An 11721-nucleotide genomic window follows, 5' to 3' on the forward strand; every position below is an offset into this window, starting at 1 on the left:
CCGTTCAAAATCTCAGCGTTATTTTTAGTTTGTAGGTTTAAAATTTCTTTTTGTTTTTATCGTAAAATTATAATGAATTGCTATGAATTACTTATCTTTGAGTACGCTTCTGTATTTCCTAGTAACTGCATATCAAAGCACAATTTTAAGAAAAATCATTTATACAAAATTTGAATTTTCTGTTTGGCTTTTTCCCCAACCGAGTATATGTACGACTGGCCTCTTCAACAGATAGCACGAAACTGTTACAGAAATACAAGAAAATTTAAGGGTCGATTGACAACTACGTCATTTCCGACAGTCGTTAAAATATATACATATATATACATACATACATGCCCATACACACACACACAAACATATATATATTGAAAGTCAACAAATTTCAATTCCAAATGTGCAAAATTAAAGAAGTATAAAATGTAAATCCAGCAAAAAGTAAATAAAAAACCAAAAAAAAAGACAAGTTTTCAAGAAATATTGAAATCTGAAACAAAGCTAAAAACAGATATTTTCGATAAAACCCTCAATCAAAAGAATTGATTTTCCACTGAAAGAAAAGAATTCTTAAACGAAAAGGATGAATGTTGACAAAATTGCCGAATTTTGAAGGAAATAATTCAGTTTTGAGCTAAGTAATACAATTTTTGACAAAAAAAAAGAACCATTAACAACAAATTTCATTGTAGGCGTTTCGACTAAAAAGAATGAATATACACACATAAAAATATATACACATACACATACACAGACATATATATATATATCCCTTTTTTGTGTGTGTTTATTTTAGTCCTACATCATTAAAATTCCTATGCTCCACTATATATTCTTATTAAGGTGCGAATTATTCAAGATAAAAAGTTTTATTCTGAGCAAACGCGGATATCTCTAGCATGCGCAGTAGTGATTCTTCTGTATTATTAAATTGACACATGGCCTCACATAACCTAAAAATACACAGAAATAACTCCTACGCATGACAGAGATATTCGCGCTCTGCCACCACTTACTGGGGCTGCGGGATAAGCTATCTCCCTCGAACAGCAATGTGATTGGCCTTTTCAATTTTGCTCCACAAAAAGCTCTTCACTTGAACATACATGCAAACCATATAACCTTCATTTAGAGGGGGTCGGTAAACAGCCAATTAGATTGCCGCGCGAAAAAGACAACTTATCCTACTAGCTCATAGTCTGTCTCTTTTATTTTTCCAATAACTTTGTCATTGCCTGGTTCCCTCCAGTTATATATGGGCTAAGATTCCTAATATTAAGTATTTCAAGTTGTGACGTTAGCTGGCAGGATGTCTGTCAGGATGAGTACGTCTAATACTTCACGTATATTACATGGTTTTCGACATGCATATTACTACGTATATTACGTCCTTAGTTTTCTACAAATGTATTTTACATTTGATCACGTGACTATATGGGCGGGATTTTTTAATTCTTTACTCTAAAAGTACCCAATTGCCTTACAGAAATAATTAATATTGAGCAATTAATTCAGTGTTCGTCAATATTTATTACATTCCTAAACAAATTATTTTTAAAATATTAATAATATACGTGTTTATTGTCCCCGTCGCCAAAAGGGGCTCCATGGCTGCGGGACATGCGCTTGTTGTCTGACCCCCTGAAACAGATCGGGTAAAAGCTCAAAAATGATAGCAAAGTGGTCAAGAAAAATGTACAAATGGAGACCAAAGAGTCTGACAGCTGTCCGGCGCCGATCGACCAACGTTACCCGATCGTACCACCAAGCATGCGCGCCATCGGCAAAGCTACTGCTCTTTGTGGGAACCTTAAATTACAATAAAAATGCGATTCGTGTTCTTTATATTGTAATTGCTCCCCGACACCTCCCACCTGGCCTCGGAACAGGAAAACTGTGAAAATTGATAGAAGAATGCCGCCGTGAACTCGCTGATAATAATTGATAATCATTTGTCAAGTGAAAAAATGTATTATTTATTGATTTGTTGACATATATTGTTGTGTTGTAACGTGCAAAACACGTATGAAAATAGCGCATTACGTAGAATCGTAGGAATAAGGTAAGTATTATACAGTCTATTCTCGCTTTACAGAACACTAATATTAATCGCATAAACATAGTTCTCCCATTCCGAAGCCAAGTAAGACATGCCAAGAAACAATTACAATATAAAGAACACAAATCTCACTCCCATTCCAATTTAAAATTCCCGCCAAGAGCAGCAGCCCCACCGACAGCACACAAGCCTGGCAGTACGACCAAGCAACGCCGATCGATCAGCGCCAAACAGCCGTCAGTCGCCCCGGTTTCCATTCGTACATTTTTCCCACCTACCCCACCCTCATTCCCCAGCTTTTAGCCGATTTGACTCAAAAAATCAGACTGCAAGCGCACATCCAACCACCAGGGAACCCCCCTCGGCGAATGGGAAACAATCTGAGTTTATTCCTAAAAAGCTGAAAATCGAATTATCATTAACCGCTGGCAAGCCTCGAGCATCTCATAGACTTCACCACTCCTGTGCGCACTGCTCCAACAGCCCCAATAGTTTTAGAAAAATAAAAATAAAATCAGAATTCAATTATCGTAAAAAATAATTATTTTCCAAGTTATTATAAAAATAAAGTTTAGCCCTATGTATTTGGTATTATTATTTGGCCCTCAACGCGCAGACATTTTGGATATCCCCACCGAATCTGAAATACCTAATGGCTCAATTTTACAAAGTGCGAGCAACGCACCTGCTGAACTACAACGTCCATCACGTAGATTTACCAAAGCTGTCAAAATAATAAACAATGCATTTAGACATGGCTATTTCAAATCTTAAAAACTGTTTAAGGGCATGTGACACAGCCAAACACCCATATCACCGACCTCACCCCCATCAGTTCGCCGAATGTTCTCTTGAACCCAAGAACCCCCTTTGCAAATAAAATATCGAGCTGAAACTTTGGAAAATTATTAGAGTACAACAAAGTACATTCAGGCACTGCACCTTGGCAGGAACCTCACTGAAAACTACTCTATCCCCCCTCTGAACCTCGACACTTTTTGAACGCTCGAACCCTTCTTTATACATAAAATTTCGGTCCCAAACCCCGAGAAATGCAAGAGCCGAAAGAAAATTACTCCAAAGTACCAAGCTTAATAATAAAAGATCATAACGATAATTCCAATTAACATTAATAAACTTTAATAACAATTGTTATTTTTAAACAACAATTCGGGCATTATGACCAGATTCACGATCAATCAGCTCCGAATTGTTATTCAATTCCGTTTGAAAAAGTTCGAATTTGAATAACGATAATTCCAATTCGCGTTAATAAATGTTCATAGCAGTCGTTATTTTTAAACAACAATTCGGGTATTATGACCAGCATCACGATCAATCACCTCAGAATTGCTATTCAATTCCATATGAAAAAGTTCAAATCACCATACCGATAATTCCGATTAACGTTAATGAATGGTTATAACTAATGTTATTTTTAAACAAAAATTCGGGAATTATGACCAGATTCACGATCAATCACCTCCGAATTCCGATTCAATTCTGTGTTAAAAAGTTCGAATCATCATACCGATAACTCCAGTTAACATTAATAAATGTTAATAGCAATTGTTATTTTTAAACAGCAATTTGGATATTTAGACCGGATTGGCGATCAATTACCTCCGAATTGTTATTCCATTCCATGTTAAAAAGTTCAAATTATCACACCGATAATTCCAATTAATATTAATAAATGTTGATAGCAATTGTTGTTTTTAAACAACAATTAGGGTATTATGAACAGATTCACGATCAATGGCCTACAAAGTCCTATTCAATTCCGTGTGAAAAAGTTCGAATCATCATACCGATAATTCCAATTGACATTAAAAAAAGTTCATAACAACTGTTATTTTTAAACAACAATTCGGGTATTATGAACAGATTCACGATCAATCACCTACGAATTGTTATTCAATTCCATGTTAGAAAGTTTTAATTCTAATACCGATCATTCCAATTCACGTTAATAAATGTTAATAGCAATTGTTATTTTTAAACAACAATTCGGGTATTTCGATCATATTCACAACCAAACACCTCCAAATTGTTATATAATTACGTGTAGAAAAGTTCGAATCATCAGATTCACGATCGATGACCTCCAAATTCCTGTTCAATTCCGTCTGAAAAAGTTCGAATCATCAAACCGATAAGTCCAATTAACATTAATAAATGTTGATAGCAATTGTTATTTTTAAAAACCATTCGGGTATTATGAACAGATTCACGATCAATTACCTGTGAATTCCTATTCAATTCCGTGTGAAAAAGTTAGAATCAACATACCGATGATTCCAATTAACATTAATAAATATTAATAACAATTGTTAATGTTAAACAACAATTCGGGTGTTATGATCAGATTCACGATCAATGACCTCCGAATTCCTGTTCAATTCCGTGTGAAAAAGTTGGAATAATCATACCGATAAGTCTAATTAACATTAATAAATGTGGATAGGAATTGTTATTTTTAAACAACAATTCGGGTACTATGAACAGATTCACGATCAATGACCTTCGAATTCCTATTTAATTCCGTGTGAAAAAGTTCGAATTATCATATTGATAATTCCAGTTGACATTAAAAATGTTAATAACAATTGTTATTTTTAAGCAACAATTCGTGTATTATCATCAGATTCACGATCACCTCCGAATTCTTATTCAATTCAGTGTGAAAAAGTTCCAATTATCATATCGATAATTCCAATTAACATTAATAAATGTTAATAACAATAGTTAATGTTGAACAACAATTCGGGTATTAGGATCAGATTCGCGATGAATGACCTTCAAATTCCTGATCAACCCCATGCGAAAAAATTCGAATCATCATGCCGATAATTCCAATTTACATTGATAAATGTTAATAACAATTGTTATTTTTAAACAATAATTCGGTTATTGTAACCCGATTCAAGATCAATCACCTCAGAATTCTAATTCATTTCCGTGTAAAAAAGTTCGAATCATGATACCGATAATTCCAATTAACATTAATAAATGTTAATAGCAATTGTAATTTTTAAACAACAATCATAGCGATATTTCCAATTTACATTAATAAATGTTAATAACAATTGTTAATGTTAAACAACAATTCGGGTATTATGACCAGTTTCACGATGAATGACCTTCGAATTCCTGTTCAAATCCACGTGAAAAAATTCGAATCATCATACCGATAATTCAAATTAACATAAATAAATGTCTATTAAAATTGTTACTTTTAAACAACCATTCGGGTATTCTAACCCGATTCAAGATCAATTACCTCCGAAATCCGATTCAATTCTATTCGAAAAAGTTAGAATCATGATATCGATAATTCCAATTAACATTGATAAATGCTAATAGCAATTGTTATTTTGAAACAACAATTCGGGTATTATGACAAAATGAACGATTAATCACCTCCGAATTGTTATTCAATTTTGTGGAGAAAAGTTGGAATCATCATACCGATCATTCCAATTAACATTAATAAATGTTAATAACTATTATTATTTTTAAACAACGATTCGGGTATCATAAACAGATTCACGATCAATCACCTCTGAATTCCTATTCAATTTTGAGTGAAAAAGTTGAAATCATCATACCGATACAACTAACATTAATAAATGTTAAAACAATTTTTATTTTTTAACAACAATTCGTGTATTACAACCCGATTCAAGATCAATCACCGCCGCTTTCCGATTCAATTCCGTGTGAAAAACTTGGATTCATGATACCGATAATTCCAATTAACATTAATAAATGTTAATAAAAATTGTTGTTTTTAAACAACAATTCAGGCATTATGACCAGATTCACGATCAACAACCTCCGAATTGTTATTCGATTCCGTGTAGAAAAGTTGGAATCACCATACCGATCATTTCAATTAACATTAATAAATGTTAATAATAATTGTTATTGTTAAACCACTATTCGGGTGTTATGATCAGATTTACGATCGATCACCTGCGAATTCATATTAAATTCTCTGTGAAAAGGTTCTAATTATCATAGCGATAATTCCAATTATCATTAAGAAATGTTAATAACAATTGTTCTTTTTAAACAACAATTCGAGTATTGTAGCCAGGTTCACGATCAATCACCTCCGGATTTCAATTCAATTCCGTGTGAAAAGGTTCGAATCATTATACCGATAATTCCAATTAACATTAACAAATGTTAATAACAATTGCACCGGTCCCCAAAAAAAAGTTGTCTGCACGAGACAAGTAGCTTGGCTACCCTTATGGATTTTGACTCGATGAATCCGAATATGGCCTCAGAATTTATCCTACAAGTCTCAGTTTTCCCCTAGATGCAAAAAGTAGGAAAAAGCCTAGGGCTTGTCTTTTCGCACAGGCCATAAAAATACTTGCCTGCAAGAAACAAGTGACTAGCCTACTCTTATGGATTTTAATCCGCTGAATCCAAATCTGGCCTCATAACACAGCCCCACAAAAAAAAGTGTGCGGATTTGGTAACAAGACACACGTATTCCTATGGATTTTGGGGCGCTGAATTCAAATTCGGTATCAAAAATCAGCCATCACGTCATGGTTGAGCCATAACCTAAAAATGACGAAAAATCATGCACTGAGGCAAATAAATTTCTAAATAATGCCAGTGATGCAAATTTTAACTTCAAAAACATGTCGACAACTGTGAAGGATCAACCCTTGCCTGATATCAGTTTGTTTAACATAACTTTACCCGACAGAACCTGACCCTATCTAACCTGAATTAACAGAAATTTATTGAATTACACGTAAAGCTCTGGAAGCAAATTTTTCCAGTAGCAAATGTGTGCTACCTCGAATGGGTCAACTCGAGTCTAACCTAGAAATAAATCTTACCTAACCTAACCTGACCTAACCTCACGAAACAAAATTAAACTGATTGTGTTGTCCCGTTGTGTTTGCGGCACCGTTTCATTCAGCTTCAGCTTAACTTACATAGAGGTTTAACCTATCCTAACCTAACAAAACCTGACCTAACCTAACCGATTACGCTGGCAACCCTGTTCTTGCGTACTTTCATATTTTGGCATTAATAGCAATAAATGTCTGGAGTTTCGTAACCGTTTGTTGCTAGCATTATTCGCATGTGTCTGTAACCAGGTCACCTCCACGTGGTGACGGTGGGCAACGGATCCACATTGGCTGAATCCCTGGATAAACGGCGTTCATGCCGTCATGGCAGATACAGGTAAAACGTGTATTACGATGCAGGGGAAAACTCCAGTATCGGCGTCTGGTCAGGGTTGGAAAGCGGGCTCTCCCACGTCGTCATCAAGCAACCGTAGCTCTTCATCAATGGATCACTTGGTTGGCGCTCAGATTCATTCTGTTACATTTGCAGTAAATATGAAGTGAGCAGTTTGCGAAAATCAATCGACGAGAAAGTGAAAAGTCTTTACGAAAAGTGTTTTGACCGTAAATTGCTGTACCAAGAAACAAAATGGGTTCCTCACGTCATTTGCAATTCCTGCAGACTTATGCTGTATCGTCTAAAAAGTTCAAACAACGAAAAGTACCGCAAGAACTCTATACCAACCACATGGAATAAACCCGTTATTGCAAAGGACTGCTACTTTTGCATGAATTCCGTCAAAGGGTTCAACGCTAGAAACAAAAATAACATTTCGTACATTAATGTGTGCACAGTCACAAGAGCTGTTGAAATCACTAAAAATGCACGCCAGACTGATTAAACGCTTTAGAAGATGATAGAATGGAAGTTGAGAGTCAACGTCATGGAGACGGTAGTGAAGCCAGTGATCGAACAGAAAATAGTTCTGATGATTCCGATGAAAATGTCGAAAAAGATGACGAATATGGCGAGCATAAAATGAAATTGAAGGTTCCAATATTAGTGTCGCAACTAGAACTGAATGATTTTATTAGAGATCTTGGATTACCGAATGACGCCGCTGAATTTGCCGCTTCATTTCTAAAAAGAAGATATCTTCTAGAGCCAACGACAAAAGTTTCATTCTATTGAGACAGGGACAAAGAATTCAGAAAGTTTTTCGTTAAAAACGAAGAGACGTCTTTAGTGTACTGCACTAACGTTAACGGTCTAATGAGCCACTTGAAGAATACTGCGTACATAGACGAAGAATGGCGACTTTTCATTGATTCGTCAAAACGCAGCATTAAGGCTGCTTTACTGCATAATACGAATATTTACGCTCCTATCCCTATAGCTCACTCAAAGGTCATCAAAAAAGAATATGACAATGTTAAAATGCTTCTTGAAAAAGTTGATTACACGAATCACAAATGGCAAATATGTGGTGATCTCAAAATCATAACAATCATATTAGGCCAATAATCGGGTTTCACGAGAGAGCCATGCTTTATATACCTGTGGAATAGCAGAGATCGAGCCAATTATTACAGCAAAAAAACATTGACCTTTCAGAGATTCATTCAAACCTGGTTCTCATAATATCATCAACCAAAGCCTCATTGTTCCAGAAAAAGTTTTACTACCACCCCTCCACATAAAGCTTGGGTTCATGAAGCAATTTGTCAAGGCGTTAGACAAAGATGGACAATGCTATAAGTATACATCCCTCAAATTTCCTAATGTTTCAGGCGCTAAAGTGAAAGAAGGAGTCTTTGATGGACCACCGATTCGAATATTGACAAGAGATACTAATTTCGTGAGCCACATGACAGAAATTGAAATGGACGCTTGGGAAAGTTTTAAAGCAGTAAACGCAAATTTCATCGGTAACAAAAAAAGTCCAGACTACGAGAATATTGTTGCGAAAATGATAAGAAACTACAAAAAGTTAGGCTGCTTGATGAATTTAAAATTTCACTTTCTAGATTCCCATCTGGATAAGTTTCTAGAAAATGTTGGTGATTTCAGCGAAGAACAAGGGGAACGTTTTCATCAAGACATAAAAGTGATGGAACAACGATATCAGGGTAGATGGGACGAGGTCCTGATGGCTGATTTTTGCTGGATGTTGAATAGGGAAACGAATGTAGGTCTTAAATGTAAGCGTAACCCTTTGCATCGTTCCTTCGAAGAAAAAAGGACACGTTATAGCAGGCAGAAAAAAGACTGAAGTAGGTCTATAAATCAATTTAATTACCATAAAAAGCAAGATAAAATGTATACACAAAAGATAGTATAAATATATCCCTTAAGTTTAAGAAAAGCAGAGAGAAAAAAATTTTAAATAAAACTCTTATTCATTTACATGTTTAAGTTACAGTTCTGCATTTTAATTGATACAAACATTGTCAGGTTAATTGGAATGGGGTCAATTCTACTTGTAGTTCTAAGTTTCTTCGAATGAGTAATGTGCGTCTAAATTTTTAACCACCTGTAGTACATGAAATGAATTTTATTGTGTTACAATGGAAACACTTAAGTTAAGTTGTGTTGCGTTAAGTAAAATTTAGTTAGGTTCTGTTAAGTTACATTCATTTGTAGGTTAAGATTGAGTTAACCTATTAAATATAGCACACATTTAAGACTGAGAACCGTACGCTTACATAGCTACACGTGTGATTGAATTTCATTCCGCTAGGTTAGGTTAGGTCAGGTTTTGTTAGGTTAGGATAGGTTAAACCACTATGTAGGTTAAGCCGAAGCGTAACGAAACAGAACCGCAAACACAACGGGACAACACAATGAGTTTAATTGGTGAGGTCAGGTTCTATCGGGTAAAGTTATGTTAAGCAAGCTGATATCAGGTAAGGGTTGATCCTTCACAGTTGTCGACATGTTTTTGAAGTGAAAATTTGCATCACTGGCATTATGTAGAAATTTATTTGCCACAGTGCATGACTTTTCGTCATTTTTTTATGTTATGGCTCAACCATGACGTGATGGCTGATTTTTGATACCGAATTTGAATTCAGCGCCCCAAAATCCATAGGAATACGTGTATCTTATTACCAGATCCGCACAATTTTTTGTGTGGCTGTGTAATTTATCTTACACGTCTCAGTTTGCCCCTAGATTCAGAAAATAAGTAAAATCCCAGGGATAATTTGCGCGTTATTTTTATAATACCATTATACGTGAGAAAAGACACATCATTATTATATTCTTAAGAGCAACGACTTGTAGAGGCCTAATTAGTACACAGAAATAATTCATTGTGCCTTCTATTCCTCCTAGCTTGGGTAATTCTAGGGTATTGTGATCAGATTTACGAGCAAACACCTCCGAATTCTTATTCAATCCCGTGTGAAAAGGTCGAATTATCTTACCGTGAATTCCACTAACACTAACAAATGTTAATAGCCATTTTTACTGTTAAAGAACAATTCGGCCTCCTTTATTTAATTAAGGATTAATCAGATCCGGATTGCCATTCATTTCAGAGGGATTCACTGCCGTACTGATAATTGATCAACACCAAAAAATTTCAGTAATACATGTCATTGTTTAATAACAATTCGGATTCTTTTGTTTAATTTAAGGATCTGTGAAATCCAAATTATTACTTAATTTCAAATGGAATCCAGTTTAATCATGATAGTTGAGTACCACTAACAAATGTCATTAATACATGTCATTGTTAAACAACAATTCGGATTTCTTTATTTAATTTAGGATCTGTGAAATTCAAATTATTATTTAATTTCGAGTATAATTTAGTCTTATCATGATAGTTAATTAACACTAAAAAATGTCAATAATACATATCATTGTTCAACAACAATTCGGATTTCTTTATTTAATTTAGGATCCATGAAATCTGAATTATTATTTAATTTCTAGTAGAATTCACCCCACTCTTCAACTAGTTGTGTGAATTCGGACAGATCAGTTGAATTCTACCCATCGCTGTGTGACGTCACTCAAGCCCCAAACGCTGGGCGCCAAATTATGGCCCATTTTTATTTTAACTATATTTTATTAAGATATGTTAATATAGATCGGACTAGGCTAAATTCGCATCCGAGTTTTCGCGGATACTTTACGTCACACACAGGACCGATCACTCGGAGTGAGAGAGAGCATTTGTTTAACGTGAGCTGGTCTGCATGGGACTCACTTCCGTGCGAGAAACCAGGGTCCTCTGCTCCGCAGTTGTGGTACCGTGATCTGTGCGTTATTTATAACCTTTTACGCCTCGGCCAGAAAAACAACACGAGCTATATAGTCAAAACTGTGAACATATGATCGTCACGAGTGTACCAACACAACAAAACAAAAAATTTAAAACTTTAATGTACGTAGCCCGCGAAAATTGAAAATTACCTTACTTTTAGAACACACCTCGTATATGTATATGCATGGATGTATGTATGTGTGCTTGTGTTATCAAACATAGTTGTAGTAAGCGCGGTTCAAAACAACAGAACGCGCAGGGCTCCCGACAATGGGTCGGCCAACAATGCCGACCAATCTAGAGCTGGGGGAGCCAATGAAAATTGATTCAATGCGATGGATCGGCGGGATCTCGTGACCTTTGGGTGGACGGAGCAACTGAATCACGACTTGCTAGACTGCTACGATGCGAGTGTGGCCTGTGAACGGGGTTACATGGTATGGCTGCATGGTCTGTGGTGCGAGAAACACCCGGAGCTATCGCACTTTTCGCAGCAACATCTGCGAAACCATGCTGAACTACTCCGTAAAAGGAGCTATGTAAGCGGAACGCCTACTCTACCACA

This window comes from Belonocnema kinseyi, chromosome 5 (genome assembly GCF_010883055.1).
Source record: "Belonocnema kinseyi isolate 2016_QV_RU_SX_M_011 chromosome 5, B_treatae_v1, whole genome shotgun sequence".
NCBI classification, from domain to species: domain Eukaryota; kingdom Metazoa; phylum Arthropoda; class Insecta; order Hymenoptera; family Cynipidae; genus Belonocnema; species Belonocnema kinseyi.